This window comes from Microtus pennsylvanicus, chromosome 2, assembly GCF_037038515.1.
Source record: "Microtus pennsylvanicus isolate mMicPen1 chromosome 2, mMicPen1.hap1, whole genome shotgun sequence".
NCBI lineage: Eukaryota > Metazoa > Chordata > Mammalia > Rodentia > Cricetidae > Microtus > Microtus pennsylvanicus.
The window spans coordinates 122,471,007-122,490,015 of NC_134580.1; the positions used below are offsets into that span (position 1 = coordinate 122,471,007).

Genomic DNA, 19,009 nt, shown 5'->3' on the forward strand with positions numbered 1-19,009 from the left:
GAGGGACCTGGTAATGCACTTCACCTGATCAGGAACCCCGGTGTGGTCTGTGCCATGCCCTGCTGGAAGTGGCTGGATGGTATAAAGGGCTAGACAAATACTGGGGTCCTTCACCCTCCTGTGTGTCAGGCCTCTCAGTCTCTCAGAAGCTGCTGAGGATGCCATGATGTTTGCCCCGCAGATCTACACTCAGGAGTTCCCACAGAATTCACCCCTATGCTCCATGGCCCACTTTTACTGCCACCATTTCTATGCCAACCCATTTGTCCAGCCAGCCCACTTGTATTTGTTCCTTCCAAGTGACAGGCAGAAGGAACACCTTGATCTTGTCAGGCATCAGCTCCAGGGCTCCCCAGTGCCCTGGGCTCCTCCTCTTCAGAGGCTCCTGGGCAGGTGCTTTGTTCGTGAAGATTGAGGTCTGTCCCACTCACTAGACTGAATATGTTCTGCTTTCTCCATGACCCGTTGTGTTAAGTGTAATGAGTTCGCGCTGTAGCTTTCTTGAATTCGCCGCCGAAAGCACGCGCCGCGTGCCTGCCTTCACTGCTTTCCTCTCCCCTGCCTGACCGTCCGACTCGCCACTGCCTTCCAGAGATGGGTAGTCACACCAGCGGAAGCCGCTGCTGTTCGCGCTTTCTTAATTAGCATCGTCACCGTTGGCTGTATGATTATTAGCCCGGCCATTATTAGTGTTGTCATGAGTTCATTAGTCATGTGTACCTGCAGCTTGATTCGGAAGCAAGCCCGAAGGGGAGGAGGTAATGGAAGGAAATGAAACAAATGCCTGGGTGGCGTCGACTCAGTGCCCCACAGCTAATTACTTACGAAATGACTGCCGCGTGTTTGTGGCGTGTAATTCATCAGCAGCGCCACCCGTCACAAGCTTGGCGAGAACACCTGCTCATGGCCGAGGCACAGGTTGTTGGCATCCGTCTTTCTACCTCCTCTGGGTCTTGGCTGGCTGGTCTCACAGGCCCCTGTGACTGGAAGGAAGTAATAACCAGAGTTATTCCTAGAAGCAGCCACCAGGGTGATCCTAGATGCACCCTTCCTTTTTTTAAGTTTTTTTTAAATTTTTTGTTTGTCTGTTTGTTTGTTTAGCCTGTGCCGACTTGGAGATTTCCAAAGCCATCCATTCTGGCCTAGTTTGTGGTTTCCCTCACGTCTTTGCAGAAAACATGGAATTGTATTTGGGGAGGAGCATGGGCCAGATAATCAGATTGACTCGCGATCGCATGCTTGCTCTGCTGCTTGCTAGCTGAGTGATTTTGAAGAAGTCATTTTAGCTACTGGAGTCTAATCCTTCTCATCTATAGAGTGGGTATAAGCATGCCTACTTCTGAGCGTTGCCATGGCGATGAAATCTATGGTGTTTGACATTCATAATAGTACTTGGTCTGCAAGGACAGTCAAAGCAAGTTAGACACTTTTATCAACTCTTGGTAGACTCATCCCGAGGTCCCCACTGCCAGATTCCATCCTAGATCACTGGGAAGGTTTGGCCACTCAGCTGATGGACTGATTGACACGGGTGTCTGTGGCTCCTGTCAGAGACTTGGTGGGGGAGCATCGAGGTCAGGAAGAGGGTCTTGTAAATGAGAACGAAATGGTATATTAACATTATGAGGTCAGAGGACTAGTGCTTGGTCCCAGGCAGTCTCATGAGTGGCAAAAAAGAGCAGTCGTCGGGAAGTGAGTGTTGCCTAGCCTCACTCAGGGGGACACACTCCCAGACTGCAGAGCTGATGCCCTGGGATGTCACAACAAAGGACAGGAATTGGGAAATGAGTGATTAGTAAATCTAATCGTGGGTATCACTTGGCATTATTATTTATATCATTCTGCACTTTCTCCTGGCTGGGAGAATTACAGCAAGAGCACCCATGGGCCTCTCTAATGCAGTTCAGTTTAAAGGGCAGTGCATGAGGAAGTCTGTCACCCATCTAAAGCTAAAAGTAATTAAACTGTAAGGTTCGAGCTCCTGCCTCAATTAGGGTCTTGATGGATTCCGTGTAATTGAATGGCTGCTGTATTAGCAGTTTACAAACATACCCAATACCTTGTGTTTGCCTGAGGTGCTTTGCAGAGTTTTTATGGGACAGGAGGAAATTGCCTCTCAGAAAGTAGACTTAGAAAGAGGTTCTGGGTGTCCCACAAGACATTTACAGAGCTGTGGCCCTCCCAGTTTGTCCTGAAGAACAAAGAACGACAATGAGGTGAAACCATCCAGGTCTTGACGCAACCTTCTAATATATTTTGCATATTGCATTAAAAAGATTTCATGCCAATTTTGTAAAACAACGTGCTTATGAATTTAAATCCCACCATTCGGAGTATGTTAAGCTTCGAGTACATAACCACAAACAGAGAGTAAACAGTTTAACTGCAGCCCAGATTAGGACTTTCATATTCTGGTTATTGCAGGCTGGCAGATGGCTCCGGTTTGTTATAAAAGCTCCCACATTGGCTCCTGGCATCCTTATGATGTCCCTGATGTTCTTTGGCGAGGTCCATCTAATTTTGGCTACCTTTGCCTTTCTTCAAATAGCACCCTGCCTGAGCTGGCTCATTTACACAAAACAGAGCTGCACCAAGAGGTTAGGCATCCCAGCTGAAGCTTGCCCTCATTTGAATATCCCCAGAAGAAGACTTCAGGCAAGGAGTCAAGTGCAAGTAGTTAATTTGAAAGGTTGCCCCAAGGAACACTAGCAAGACATTAAGGACATGAGACAGGGAAGAGAAATCCATAGACAAAAGCATTGATGAGCAAGTTAGCACTACCAGCCCCTGGGATTTGTTCATCAGTGGGGGCTGGTTTACAGGTGTGCGGTGATCTCACATAAGAGGCAAGAGCGCTGAAGTACTTACTCACCAACTTCCACATCCATTCCATAGGACTCTGGGTAAGAACCATAAATCCCTCAGCATGGAATGCTATTGGGTAGCCAGTCAGGGTGGACCTTGGGACTCAGGGAAAACCCAAGGCAGAAGGATGCTAAGTTTGCCTGCTGGAAGGAACTGAAAAGGTAGAGAGATGCAAATGGGCCCATAGACCAAGACCAAGGCTTCAGTGTCAGCCAGATAGATAGACGCCATCTTCAACTCCACTGGTGGGTGCAATTGTGAGGACCAGGTGACAATTTAGAAAGTATAGATATGGATTCGTCGTGGTACAATGCTTGCCTAGTGTGTGTGAGGCTTTGATCCCTAGCACTACATACATACATACATACATACATACGTATTTTAAAGCTTTTAAAATATTATTTATGATTTTCTATTTTCCAAAAGTGACTGATTCCACTTTCAAGTATATCAATTTTGTATGTATGAATTTACTAAAACTATGATTCTCATAATATAATTGGTAGGTTTACATAAAGCCAGAAAAATCTGAGGATTTACCAAGGTATAATATTCATACAGTGCTATGTGTACATTATATAATGTTTTAGAAAACATTCTTTTTAATATGTCAATGTATGCTATTCCTCATGTATCTTTGTCATTTTGGACTATGTTGTGTAAATAATAATGTTTTTGCATGGGTCGATGGATGGATGTGTGTGTAGTGTGTATGTGTGTTTGTGTGGGTGTGTAAACACATGTGTGAGGTTTGGGTGTGTGTAGAAGCCAATGGTCAACATCATGGGTCACAGTCATCCTCCACCTCCTTGTCTCACTGAACCCGGAGCCAATTACTCAGCGGGGACTGTCTGCCTCTGCTCTCCGACTGCCGAGGTTACAGATGGGCCCTGCCGTACCCAGTGACTCCCCAGATTCCGGTCGGTATGCTTGTGAGGAAGCCCTGTATCAGCCATGCTGTTTCCTTGCCCAAATAATAAGGTATTGAAAGGAAACCCGATATATACCACATGTATTGCAACCTCTGGAGAGAAAAGTACAAATTAATAGTGACTCTGATAGTTAATTTTGCCCCGGGTCATAGCTTCATTAAATAGAAAACCTTTCTTTTAAAACTGCAATTTTCACAACTCATATTAAAAGCCATGATAGGAAGTGGAGGGAGTAGCTACTATTCAATGAACTTATTCAGACACCATGCGCAGCAATGGTCTGTGAGCATTGGTACAGATGTACCCACTGAGTTTTAAGGTACAGGCTAGAACTATCCTCATCAACGGACTAGGAAATGGACCCTAGAGAGTTGGGGAAAGGGGTCTGCTGAGGTAGTTAAAACTAGAGCAGACATATCTACTGACTTCATAATCCATATGAGAAGCCGCTGATTATAAAACCTCTGCATAGAGCTATAGCACTCTCATTATTAAGCTGAGATTTTGTGTGTCCTTTAGAAGTTTGGGGTGTAGGAGTTGGAACCGTGCAAGGAATGGTCATATCAACAAGGTAGTGGTGTCCCAAATGGATGATGGGTGCACTCAGCGCAACCAAGGTGCATCTAGAAGCTTCTCTCATAATCCAAAAAGCATCTTCCACATCTCAGTAATGGAGATTCAAGCAGATGGACATAATGGAAGACTTGTGGGTCTCCTGTATACATTAATTCCTAAGTTATTGCTCTCCAGAAGAAACTGAATACATCTATCACGTACTTTCCAATTCTTGGAATCAATTCAGATCCCCAAGTTAGTTAGGGACTATGAAAAGTGAGAATGAAAACCACACACCACCAGTTCCAAATCCGGGATTGGAGGTCAATTATCCACTGTAAATAGGGAGGTGATGGGACAAGAATGAACTGGAGTGACCCCTGGAAAACTAAGGATTGGGGATTTCCCCGGGGCAGGATACGCTCGTATTTGGTACTGTCAAAAGCAAGAAAGCAGCGTGTATAATGCAGAGATGGACCTGAGCAAGGGTTGACCCAGGAAGCAGTCAGTCTATCGCTGGAGAAAGCAGAGGTTCTCCTGCAGCTTCTGCAGGCTTCCTGCATCAGAAGACAGATTGCAGATCCAGTCCAATTAGAGGAGAGTAGTGGCTTACAAAAAGCCCCATCTTCAGGCTCAGCTCCACTCATCCCAGTGCTGGCTCTGGAGGACAGGGAGCCCTGGCATGAGGAGCCCTTCTGGGATGCCCCATCCTATAGCAGTTTATGTTCCAGGAGTGTTTTCTTTCTAATCCTGGTGGTAGCAACTCCCTGGCTATTCCCATGTCCTAAAATCAGCCCTGTCTTCACTCCCCCACACATGTACATGCCAAGGCTTTCAGTTTCTGATGACAAAACACCAAGTTTAACTACATTATAAGTAAAGAGAATTCAGTGATGTCTCTAAAACTGCACAGGAACGTGTAGGGTTTGACCAAGGCCCTAACCCCATTGTTGTTCTCTTGCCTCTAATCACCTCTGTCTTTGTCAGATTCGTTTTCTTTGATGGAAAAAAGACTATAGCTGTTTCAGGCCTCATATACACATACCACATGGGTCGAGAGAGGAAAAAAGGAAATGTCACCTTGTCCACGCTGCTGTCCAGCCCCTACTTAATGTCATCAAACAAAAAATCTGGATGGGCCCATCAGATTTGACTAGAGTTACCAGGTTAGCTTAAGTTAGCAAGAACTACCCACCCATGTATTCTCTCTAGAGATAAGAATCTGACCTACACCACCCTTTCCCTCCCTCCCCTCCCCTCCCCTCCCCATCATGCAGTAGAGTCAGAGATGAACTGACTGAGCCTGCCCTGGTTCTCAACCTGTCTCACTGATTTCCTTTCCTGGCCTGGTCTCACACAGCGCTGCCACTAGCATTTAGATGGACATATGCTGTCATCTTGGTGTGTGTGTGTGTGTGTGTGTGTGTGTGAGAGAGAGAGAGAGAGAGAGAGAGAGAGAGAGAGAGAGAGAGAGAGAGAGAGAGAGAGAGAGAAGGACGTTTGTGTTACTGTGGCCACCTGGAGAAAGGGTTTGAGTCATGGTTTCAGAGTTCATGGTCTCTTGACTCCATGTAGCTGAGCAGCGCATCGTAGTGATGGGAACAAGTGGCAGAGACTCTTCTTAATGCACAGAAATCAGATGGTGAGTCTGGAAGGAAACAGGAATAATCCACACCTGAGAACCTGCCCTCTGTTCTATACTCTTTAGATGGACGCCACCCCTAGAATTTCTAAAACCTTCCAAATTTCTAGCACCACCTGCCTGAGTGGAGACCAAGCCTTCAAATCATGGGCCCCTGGAGAACATTCTACATTCAGGCTATCATGGTATATTTGCCTTTTTTTTTAATCAGAAGCTTCCAAACTGCTTTTCACAGTGGGTACCTGTGTCCCCTTCCTCCCCCAAACAGTGAGATTGCAGGCATTTGCATCATCACCACCACTTGCTGGGGTCAGTTTTACTTTGTTGGCAATGATCACAGTCATTTCAGCAAAGAGGAAGAGTGCCTCTCTGCATGTTTAGTTTGCTGTTAGAGGCATGGCTCTGAGCAGCTTTTCCTGAGATTATTTGGCATCTTCTTTGGTGAAAAGTATGTTCAAATCTATGACCGTGCTATCATTGGGACCTTGTCTCTTCCTTACTCTCTTGTCCCGGCAGTCTCTAAATCATGGCACTCAACTACTCCTCTGAGTCCTCTGTCCAATTTGTTTTAATCTCCAAATCAATAGCGAGTAGGGTCATTAGAAATGATTTAGCATGGCCATCGAGATGTTTTATTAGTGCTGTTGCCCTCACTTGGGTTTGCAAGGGAGGTACTCAGAAACCACACTCTTCGACTGTGCCAGAGAAAATAAAGAGGTTGGTGCCCTTGTGCCCAGCAAAGCAAACTTAGCCATAACTGAGATCCAAGGTGCAGATTTTCAGAAGTGTGCAGTGGAAAGCTGAAGTCCCTGGAAGGTGGGGTGAGCATTCCTCCCATGGTAAGCCTCATGTTGCTCCTGGAACGTGACCTTCAGGTCACTGTCTGCCTCCTTGGCCTGCCTCTTAAGGGCTGGCTGTCTGCCAATGAACAGGGAGCCCAGAACCTTCTCTTCATGCTACAGAGCATCCTTCAAAGAGGAAAGACCAACTTTGAGACCTAAAGCCATTTCTTCTAGGGACAATTTCTTGTTCCTGTGACAAAAAAGACCTAACAGAATCAACTTAAGGATGGAAGGGTTTATTCTGACTCTGAGTTTGAGGGTGTAGTCCATCGTGGCAAGGAAATCATGCTGGCAGAAGCATCGGGTAGTTGGCCGTATTTCATCCACGATCAGAAAGCAGGGAGAGATGAATGCTGATGCTCAGCCGTCCTCCTTCATATTCAGTCCAGACCTCAACCCACAGAGCGAGCACATGCCCATCATGCACGGGGCGTGGCTCCTGCATCTTTAGCTATATTCACAAGTTCTGTCCTCAGATAACTGCGGAGACCACCGTTCTCAAAAGAGTAAACTGAGGCTCCGAAATGTTTAGTAATCTCACCACACTAGTGCCTCAGAGGCTTTGGGACCGCAGTGTCCAGCCAGGGGCATCGAAACGTCTGCCACTTTCTCCAGTTTTTACGATAAGTCCATTTAGATAAGAAGTCTCACTCCCTAAGCTGCCAGGCCAGGCATATGACAGCCATTCCCATCACTCCTTCACAGACCACTGCCTTTCTAATCATGAAACCCGTAGGAAGCAGAGGACATGAACAGGTTGACTGCCTCCTTTACCCTCTCCTGGATGACTTTACAGCACCGGTTGAGCTCACAGGCGTTGAACTATCTTAGCTGCACAAAGTCTACTTCCAAAAAAAATCTTCCCGAGGGACTCCAGTACTCTGTCCCTTGTCACAGAGACTCCTCGTTTCCTGTATGCCCCTTAGGTACCAGAGGCCCACACAGCAAAAGGGGTGAGACATTGGGATCATAGCCCTGTAACTCCACGTCAGACAAAAGAACACAAGACACCTCCCTGATGCAGGGGAGCCCAAGCATTGACAAACCCTGAGAGTGTGTAGAGCAAGACCGCGAACCTGCCTCCTCAGTTCCTTAGGCTTCTCTCCAGACTTCATCCTGGTCTCACTTCTTGTCACCACATATATATGGTGCTGGCCCACGTATATGCAAGGCAGTGTAAGCTATGACATAATACACCAGGTATCATGATCTGAGCATAAGCAGCTACAGTCAAAATCCCTGTGGAAGGATCCAGTGTCACACCGGAGGCTCCCCAGTGCTTGAAATTATGTACCTGTTTGTAGACAGTATTTCTGAAAGGCGGTTTGTCTGGCATCTGGGGATTTCAAGGCAGAGTAATTATCCACTGAAGAATGAACCCAGAGCAAGCGTCAGACCTAAACTGAATTCCTGTCTCAGTAAGTTCTTGATTTAATAGGGTTCACTGAGTGCTTACAACCTGCTGGCCACTGTTAAGCACCAGAGATGCCAGTGAGAAGAACTGCATTCTAGCATTTGACTGTGAGCCATAGGATGCTATTAAATATCTGACAAATATGGCAGTTGGTAGGTAGGAAAGTGGAAAGATGGATGAAAGATGGGTGACAGATGGGTGGAAGGAGAGATGGAGTGCAAGAGGAAGAGAGAGAGAAGGTATTCCACTTGTTTTGGGTGCTAGGAAGAAGGTGTGGTTTCAATTATGAGTCAGTGCTATGGGAAAAAAGAACAGCATAGGAAGAGGCTTATAGAGAATACACAAGAATAAAAGGTCTGGACTTATAAAGAATTTCCAGGAGCATCACCACCACAAATGCTGCTAGTTCAATGCAGTGGAAAATACTCCCTTCCTCCGTAAAGAAAATGGTGCCACTTTAGTCTAGACTGATTCAGATGGCACTCTAAATGTGAGTCACTTTGAGCAGAGGGAACACACCATCTGAACAAACACACCACTGCTGTCACTGGAAATACTCTAGAAGGCTGGTCTATTAGCCTCACAAGCCAGAGCAAAGAAATAGCAATGTGGAGGGTATTAGGAAGATGCGTGCCCAGTGTCTACTGCTGTTTCCGACAACAGTGAACATTTGAGGTGATGACAAAGACACAGGAAAGAATGACAAAATTAGGCTGTGAGTTCTCCAGAGGCATCTCTGCCTGCCTTCTAAGGTAAGACTAGAATCAAGGACCTGAAGAGATAAATCAGTTCATGGAGTGCTTGCCATGCATGCATGGGGAGCACAGTTTCGATCCCAGACATCCATATAAAAGCTAGATAAGGCGGCCTGCATCCATAACCGCAGTGTAAGGGAGATGAAGGTGTAAAGATGAGCAGACTCCTTGAACTCTCTGGTCAGCTAGTCTGGTCAGTAAGACCCTGTCTCAGAACATAAGATGGAAGAGAAAGACCCCGACCTCTGACCTCCACATGCATACACAGAAATGTGAATTCACATGAACATGTGCACAGAGTAGCATCAACCCCTAATGAGTACTCGCTTGACCTTCGAGCAAAGACTAACTGAACTGTTCTCATAGCCCATGGCGGAAAGGCTCATATATGATCTTAGAGAACGCACAGTTCCCCCAAAGTCTGGTACACACTGTAGGAAACATTTCTGTGTCCCACAATTCAGTCCCAGCAACCAACTCCCAAATAACCACACAGAGACTTATAAGCCCAGATTTTATAGGCTTGTTACTAACTAGCTCTTACAACTTAACCCATATTTATTAATCTATTGTTGCCACGTGGCTCGTGGCTTGTTACCACACATCCTGTTCCCTCCGTCTCTGGCTGGCAACTCTGCCTTTCTCCTTCCCAGAATTCTCCCAGTTTGGTTCTCCCACCTAATCTCTTCCTGCAAAGCTTTTGGCCAGTTGGTTCTTTATTAAACCAATGAGAGCAATGCATAATCACAGTGTTCAAAAGGATTAATTATTCCATAGCAACCCACAGACTAAGGAGCTTCTGTTGATTGTCTGCCTGGTTAGATGGATGAAAAGGCAGATGTCACAATGTGACACAAAGTGTATCGAGACACAATCAGTAGAAACTCTTTGAGCAGAACCCCAGACAGCCATGATACAGAGTAGCAGTTTAATATGGCCATCCCTCCATTGTCTGTTATGCATAGTAACTTAGACGGTGATGATCTCTGCTCTCCCAGAGCTTACAAACTGACATAGGGACTTAGCAAAAAAACCCATATAAACCAATAAGTGATGAAATCATAGTTAAAATTTTATTCTTAAAATGTGTTGGTAATGGTGTAGGGATGATCTGTGGAGAAGACAGAGGATTGACTCTAACAAGGAGAAGTCTCTCAAAGGAACCCTTAATTATGAAGGCAACTCCATAGGAAGGAAAAGGAAATTCCAAGTGGAAAGGTGAATGGGGATGGTGTCCAGACACAAAGCAGTTAGACAGGGATGAGGGTCCTAGAAAAGGCTAGTTTGGATGAGTGTGATAGAGAGATTGGCTGGAACAGATCAGGTCTGACCATGGGTGTTGTGGGGGTGGAGATTGGGTGCAGCGGGGAGCCACTGAAAAGTTCAGATCCCCACAGTAATGATATCTGATTTGTACTCAGAGAAAATGCTCACTGGGGGAAGGGTTCTGTGGAGGAAAGATGGCAGCAGGGATCCAGTAAGGGTTGCTATGAGAGACTTGAGTGGATTCTGCAATTGGAGGGACAGTGAGGAGTGACTGCTGGATTTAGAGCATGTCCCAGAGGTGACACTAAGAGGATAATGAATTGAAAATGGCAGTGAAGGAAAGTAATAAGTCACAGCAGACACTGGGACTTTTAGCCTGAACAATGTCAGTGGGCTACAGAATATTTATTGACTCTATTAGTGCTGATAGATTGGTCATGAGAAATTAGAATCTGTTTCCATTGAATATGTTGTAAAGTCAGCAATTCCTTGTCAGATCCGGAAACATGCATGGGTCACTGAAATAGCAAAATGGATTTCAATTAAAAAAAATTAGCTTTTTTTACTTTTTAAATTATTATCCTTTTTAAATTTTTTGATTAAAATATAAGATATCCCCTTTCCCCCTCCAGCCCCTCCCACATATCTCTTGTTGTTCTCTCTCAGTTCACATCTTCTTTTCCTTTGTTATATTTACATTAATGCCAAAATATATAAATACAACTTACTCAGTCTGTTTGGTGTTCCTTGTATATGATTTCAGGGCTGACTACTTGGTATTGGATAACCAATTATAGCGCTCATCTCTATGGAAGACTTTTTCTCCTGTTGTTACCATTCCTTGGTTGCCCATGTGGGACCCACCCCTAAACAAGTTAACTTTTAACTTAATTTTAACTATAAAACCCACATTTTTAACTAAAAGCTCTATCACCTGTCTGCTACTCCCCAGTCATTTTTATTTGGTAGTTATTGTCACTACTGGTCCCACAAAACCTCTCTAAGCAACCAAAGTATCAAAGAGACATGACTCCCATTGGTGAGGCTTATAGCCAAAAAACTGGCTGGCCAGTTCCTTGGTGGACCAAAGTATTCAATTGTATCAAACTCTAAATTTGTCTTATCAAACATATGAAATTCAAGAATTCATTGCTAGGGTCAAACTTCTAATAATTTTCTAATTATTAACACCTTAGAATGAACTAAAGTAAACATACAAACCGTGGGTAGCGCTACCCAGCTCAAAATCAATGTATATGACTTTCAAATTGACAAAGTTTCCCAGACTCCTATCAGCCATGGTAGGAAGTAAACAATTGTAACCGACACTTTCTCTGGTGTCATTTGACCCATCCATACTGTTTTTCCCAAGATACTTACATGCCCAGTTAAAGCTTAGCTAGTTCATCAGCTCACACTGAACTGCAGAACCATCAGGCTATCTTCATCCCAGGTTTTCTAACCTCCAGATAGTCCCTACATCAGACAGTAAGGGCTCAATCTGCAATTTTAAAATGCAGAACCAGTGGAGAGAACCATGAGAAGTTCTGTGAGCTTTCTGGTTTTGTTCTTCTAGTGTGACAAAACCCTTTTCTAGTCCACTTATTCTCACTGTGTGCCAATCTCCCTTGACATAGGTGAAGGAAGTCACCTATGCCCCCCCACCCCCATCCAGCAGCTCTTTCCTGCCTTCCCTCCCTCCAACTCCACATTTAAATGTAAGTCTTAAACCTGGACCTGATTCTGACTCTTCAAGTGAGAAAAATAAGTGCTATTCGCTGGCCTTTCCAGCTCATGTGTGGAACACATGGACAGTGGCGTTTGTTAACCAAATATCTGGTTTTCACTAGCAAAGCAAGAAGTTCTGCCCCTGCCCAGAACCAATCAAGGGACCGCTTGGCAAGGAGGGGGGAGTCTGTCCTCCTTTTCCTGTAGTGAGACAGACAGACATAAGTGGCCACTCCTTAGGATACAAGGAAGAAATCTGGTCTGTGTATGCTTTATTTATTTGTGACTCGTTTTCCTCAAGTAGGAAGCTATGGCTACAGATGGAGCATGGAAAATTCGAACTGGGGCACGTGGTGTGCTGGCCAGCAGCTGGGAGACTCAGGATGAGGTGGAGTGGCTAGTCACCATTATCCCCAGGGCCTCTGTCATTCCCAGAGCTCTGTCACGATGCAGTAAACCTGATTTTTTTTCCACTGTCTCGCTGTCTTTGATTACTGCAACATGCAGCTTCCAAAGACACGTGTCCTGCCTCCCCACCGAATCATTTATTTTTCCTTTTTAAAACACAATATACAACCGTCTTCTGCTCCCAGTTATTCTGTTTTTATTGTAAATTAAAAACAGCTTTTGTGCTAATCGCTATTCTTTCAGGAGGGATCTCAGTTGAGTTAATACAGAATTATATGTATTAATTCATTTCATCCTTAGATCAATCCTATGGTGTAGATACTGTTTTTCTCATTTTACAGATAAGAAAGCAGAACCCAGAGAGGGGAGGGGGGAGAAAAACTTGCCCCAGGCCACACATTCAGGAAGAGCAGAGCTAGGATTTGGAGCCTGGCAGTTTGGTCACGGAATGTACATCCTTAATCTCTGGACAGCAAACAGAAGCTGGTGGCACAAAACGGTGCCGAGGAGCCTCCATGCAGGGGGCTCCAGAAGCACACGGTTCATGAAGGTAGAGGTGTCCTAGATTGTTGAGCACTTCTCTGTGGTCTAGAAGATGATTTCTCTGGGGTGCCCTTGAACCTCTTTGTTGGAGAACGTCCTGCAGAAAACGCTGCGGCTGACTGCCCAGGTGGCCAGTCATCTCGGAGTGAAAAACAAGATCACGTTTCCTTTTAGAGCTCAGCCTCCATCCCGAGCTAAGTTTATATGTGCCCCGGTGGTGGAATTTAGGCGTGATTGAAATATGGCATGGGATAAAAGGGATTTTTGAAGCCTCTTCTGATGCTGGTGCCTAATTCTGCTATGCTTTAGTGCTTTGGAAGTCTGCTGCAAAGAGCAGTGGGGTCCTCGCCTCCCCTTGCCTCTTGTTAATGATGGTGGCCCAGGATCGATTTATTCCGCTCTTCTGGCGAGTGGGCAGTCTCTTAGAAGAGTCAAATCTGCTCTAGGAATATGGAGGAAAGACTAGCGGGGGCAGACAGGTGATTCTTAGAAGGGGTCAAAGCCCATGGAGGCCCCTGATGCTCAAATGCACATTTCCTCTAGAGCCCTGGGATGCTTTGACCCATACTCTGTGTGGAGGCTAAGACTCAGCAGAGTTTTGCTGAGGAAATGCCTCACTGCTCCTGGACCAAAGTGGTAAACCAAATCAAAATAGGAAATGGCTATTGTTACGGAAGTGAGGGGGCAAGCCCCCACCCCTGACGGGCTTGCCTCTCCGGAGCTCTGGCTGTTGACTCTGCCAGCTCAGCCTAGGCAAACCATAGGCCATCGAGTTCTCAGCACTTCCTAGATGTGTATAGATTCTCTTGGGCAGTTAAGCCCTAGCAGAGCCCCAAATAAGGGACTTGAAAGCTTTCAAGGATCACAAGACCATTCTTCAACACTGTCATAAAAACCCAGATCTAGAGTTTCATATATATATATATATATATATATATATATATATATATATATCTCAAGCTAAATATATTTTTGTAATTTCTCTGGCAATAAAATAAAATAATTTTTCTTATCTGTCATCTCCCATAAATGAAAGTACATTTTAATAAAATGTGGCCCTCCGGGTTTTAATGGAAGCGAGTATTTAAGATGTATGGCTCTAATTCTGGCCCTCAGCAGAGAGGATGAGTGTAAATATCAGTCATCTTGTATTAAACGTGCAAGCACTGAGCCAGCATTTTTATATGGTTATTAAGGATGACTCCTGATTCTAGCCCCTCTGACTCTTGACTGTGTGGCCTGCGGAAGCTACTTGACCTCATTACGACTTAGGTTCCTTGACTATTAAAAGAAAATGATAATATTATTATAACCCTCTACCAAATAGAGTTGTTGTGGTGCTCAGATACGTGTCACAGTGCGAAGACCACTGCTTCGTGGGGAAGGTCTATAAGCAATCCGCTCAATACCAGAGGGTAGTGTCCTCATCATATCTGGGACCTGGCAGGAGTGTAAAATGACCTTCTCGAATTCAAGTGTTTGAACATTTGGTCTTCGACTGGTGGCATTCTGAGAGATTGTGAAACCTCTTAGGGGGCTGGGCCTAACTCGAAAAAGTGGGTCGCCGAAGCATTTCTCTAATTATTCTTTATCTATTCAAATCGGGAGTTAGATATCAAGGTGAGAACCCAAAAGATCAGAGAAGCAGGGGAGCAGCCACCAGTGACGTCTTACCTCTTCGGTTCCTTCCTTCAAAAGGGTTGAGATCCTCTCTCAACCCTGCCTTACTACTTCCTGTCTCCTGTCTGTCCGCAGTCCTCCAAATCTCTCTGCTTAATTTTGGTCCACTAGTGGCTCGCTCTGCCCTCTGACTCAAAGCAAGCTTTATTTTCAGAATGAAATAAAAATATCACACCACAGGTCACTGGTGATGGCGAACCTTAGCAGAGACAGTCTTGGCCTCCCATTCAAGTGTCCATGTTTCTTGGTCCACACCATGTAGCAAGCTGGACTTCAGGCTTTCTGCACCATAGACAGCTGAACGATGCTATGTCTTCCTTGCATAATAAACTATAGCCCCTCAACCAGGAGCCCAAATAATCCAGCCTAAAGTGCTTCTGTCCTATATTTTCTCAAAGCAGGGGGAGAAGTTACTAACAGACAGTGTGACAAAGTAATGTTTTCCAGCAAGAGGAGGGTTATTTTAGAAACATGCAGCAAGTTATAGCAAAGCTAAGCTCCACACTCAGGCATGCCTGGCGCCAACACCTGTGTATTTCACCTCCACCTGGAAGACTCTTGGGTTGATAACAGGTCCATGGAACTTAAGCATGAACATGATGAGCATGTGAATTAACATGAACATGGCATCAGGCCTCTGCAAGACTTCCCTGGACTCTGTGGCAATGTTCCATCTCTGTCTTCCTCGGTTTCCTAACCTTGCCCCACCCCACAGTGGAACTCATCCAGATCCTCAGCTGCTGAACTTCTACCCCTGCAGTCCTACCATCTCAGCCTTGTTGCTGCCCCAAACCTTGGTTTGGCCTTCCTGCCCAATGTGGAACAGGGATTTAGAGCAGCTCTTACACAGGGCACCTTGCCTTGGCTCTGTATTCAGCATCTCTAGCTGCCCACTCAAGCATCCCCCGCCACTTTGGTTCCCAGATCTGTGACTCTGCTCTGTGAATACAATCCTTGGCTAAGCAAAGGCAAGGCCTGGAAACTCCTCTATCTTGGATTGGCAGGACAGGAGACCCACCCCGATTCTAGCTATCTGTACTGTCCTGTATCTTCTCCTGCGAATCTTACAGCCCAATTGAAGTCTCATCTGTCCCTGAACTAAAGAAGTCATAAGTACCATGCTGGCTACTCAACCGGAATCCAGGTTGGATTTGACCCTTTCTCGTCCCAGAGCTCCTGGATTCCAGAGTATCTGGCTTGTGATACAAGCATTACAGATTTGAACATTGTTCAAGTTGGAGTTAATGAAGTGTGAAGTGCTTGAATTTTCCTGGGAGGAGGGTGTGAGTTGGTTTTTCTTAGCCTGAACAATATGGTTACTATTCCACATGAATAATTTTGCTTCATATCACTATGCAGGTATATAAATCTAGGTCGCACTTAGCACAGTTTACTGTAAATAGCATCATCAAAGTCTGATTGAGATCAGGTAAGTTTTAATCATACTCTAGTAGTAACAGAAATTAAAATAACCAGATTAGTAGTGATATTTTAAAATATATATTTAGTTGTACCACACTGGGAGCCATTGTGTGCTGCTGTGCTGTGTTCTTTCTATGCATTCTTTTATTTGATCTTTCCAGAAGCCCTTGAGGATAATCCTGTCATTACTCCCATTTTATATATGGCAAAACAGAGCGTTCAACAATGGCAGCGTCGGTGGTTGGCCTAGGAGATTTGTGCCCACCCACTCAGCACCAAGCCCCTACCATACCCTTCCTATAAGGATAGGACTTTGGAAAGCCATTGAGTGTCTCTATCCAGATAGATTCTCCGTCTTCTTACAAAACTGAGCTCCACCAGCATCTTTTCAGTGTCCCCTGGGTAAAGTGTCCAATGCAAGCTTCAAACCCAGGTCTGGACAGCCCTAGAATCCAGGCCACTGATACCTTCCTCTGTTTGTCCTAAAGTGATCGCCCACACTAAACAGAATGATGTGAATACTCCCACTTCGCCATCTTTCCTTTTCTCCTTCCCTTCCTCCTTCCCTCCTTCTCCCTCCTCTCAAGCCGTCTCTCTCTCTTTGTATACACAGAATCCCTGCTCCCTTCTCTGTCATGCAGTAAGCTTGTCCAGTACTGATGAGAGAGCACAGAGTGGGTTCCCAACTCTCTCGCCACAGGACAGTGCCTGGCAACACAGTGAGTGGTTAGTTTTCCAGTTCACCTGTCCTCCCCGAAGACCCTTTTCTGCTGTCATTTGGAGCATCATCCATCCCTGGTGCATTTACTACACCCTCACCATGGTCCAACATGAGCCTGTTTTTCAGGAAAAGCCTAGTACACCTTATAGTGTGTGTAGTTAGGAGTTTCTGTCTCTTTGGAAAAGCCACCTGCTCTTTGCAACCATGTAATTGCTCCTCGTGATCCTAGTCAAAGAAATGAAGTTTACCCAGTGAAGCCCTAAATTTGAGTTTGAGGCCAAAGAATCCTACACATAATTGATCTCTAGCCTTGATGTGGCTGGAGCTGGACATGACTCACTAAATCTTTAGGATTAGGTTTAAACTCTGAGTGGGCTTTGATCTGAGTGCTTCTGGCTACACCATGGCATCTGCCCACTGAAGAGATAAACCCAGCAGGGCATGATGTACTCAAACTCTAAAAGGCACAGGAAACAGTTTTCCTTTGGATGAAGTAAAGCCTTGCTGAGAGTGATGATATCTGTTAGGTTTTGCATCTCTGAATGTTTCTCTCCTTTTCTGAAGAAAAGAAATCAATGTGGGATGGAGTTGGTATCAGGTATTTCTGAGGTGGGTTTGCCTGCTTTTCGCATTCCTGTATCAAGTGGGCCCCATCAGAGATGAGATCAATAGACACCAGAAATAGTGACTTCATCTATGTGACTAAATCCCTCACTGAGTCTGCAGGCTTATTTTCTAGCAGCCTGGCTATTGTCAAAACTCCTGGTAGTTGTATGAAAGCAGGTTTCTCTAAGAGGAAAAAAATGATATTTCCTATAGATTTTAGAATGAGAATCCACATTACCCTTTGGGTTTTATTTTTCTTTCATTTTTTTCATATTTTAAATTCTTTATGCATTTTGAGTGTATTTTTAAAATTAGGTATGCACGTGACCTATAAGATGCCTGTGACCCTCTGGGGTCATCTGTCCTGGTACTCAGGTTCCCACTGTGCCTGATGCATAGGAAGAAGACAACTGAGCCAGCTATTGACCCTGTCGCTTGTGGGCTACCCTGAGCACCACTGTTCACAGTTCTATGAGGGATCCCAAGGAGAGCTTGAGGCTATGCTGCCTTTGTGTTACCAGGAAAGGAAGAGATTTCACACTTCCCCGGACAACACCAGATATTCTAATCACTTAATGGGTGGGTATTTACCAGGGCCAGTTCTAACAGTGGATCCATAACAGTGATTAAAGAGAGGACAGGTTTTTCATGGCCTGCCGCTTCTGTGCTGTGGAGGTCAGTAACTACAAGGCTGGAAGTGTAGCTCAGTGGCAAAGTACTTGTTTATCGTGTACAAGCATGCTTATCGTGCACATACCGAAACTACCAAAAGGAGGAGGAAGAGGAAGAGGAGAGAAGAAAAAGAAAAGGATGAAAAAGAAAATCAATTTTAAAAACTTCAAAAAAAGAGGGTCTGAAGATAGTAAACTTAGATTCTTACATATGTTCTCTCTTTGTAGAAGGAGCTGCGGGCTGCGTTCCTGCCACCCAGCTCCCGGCCACCTGGCTAGATTATGCCCCAAAATAACAACACACAAACTGTATTCATATAAACACTGCCTGACCCATTATATCTAGCCTCTTCTGGCTAACTCTCATATCTTGCTTTAACCCATCTCTAATAATCTGTGTAGCACCAGTCTTACCAGGAAAGATTCAGCATGTATGACCTGGCGGCTTGCTTCATCACGTCTGCCCTGGAGAGCAGAGGCATGGCGTCTCTCTCACTTCCTCTTCCTCCCAGTATTCTGTTCTGTTTACTCCACCCACCTATGTTCTAACCTATCAGGCCAAGCAGTTTCTTTATTAATTAACCAATGACCTTCCTACATCCCCCCCCTCACACACACACACACACACACATCTATAGCATCACCCAAGGATGATTCTACCAGAGCTGTGAATACCTTTGGTCATTTGTCCAAAACCCTTCATTACTAGTGTCAAAGAATTTCCACAGTTGCTTTTCTTCATCTCTCCCTGGCTCTGTGGTCTCTGACTTTGGCCATGAAGCATAAACCAACTGTCAGCCATAGTTTTTTAGTTTGAGTCAGATTATAGGTAGTCTAAATCCTAATGCAATGGGACCAGCCTTTGGGGGCAAGTTGGAGCTACACAGAGGCAGGGAGTGGGGGAGAGATGCATATGTTTCCTTGAGAGTATTTGACCAATATGGTGGCCACCGTCCAAG

General features: G+C 45.1%; 1 protein-coding gene across 1 annotated transcript in view; it reads left to right on the forward strand.

Moving 5' to 3' along the window:
- Slc24a3 (solute carrier family 24 member 3) overlaps positions 1-19,009 on the forward strand; it is a 474,476-nt gene that overhangs the window by 354,469 nt on the left and 100,998 nt on the right. The gene's annotated exons all lie outside the window — the stretch shown is intronic.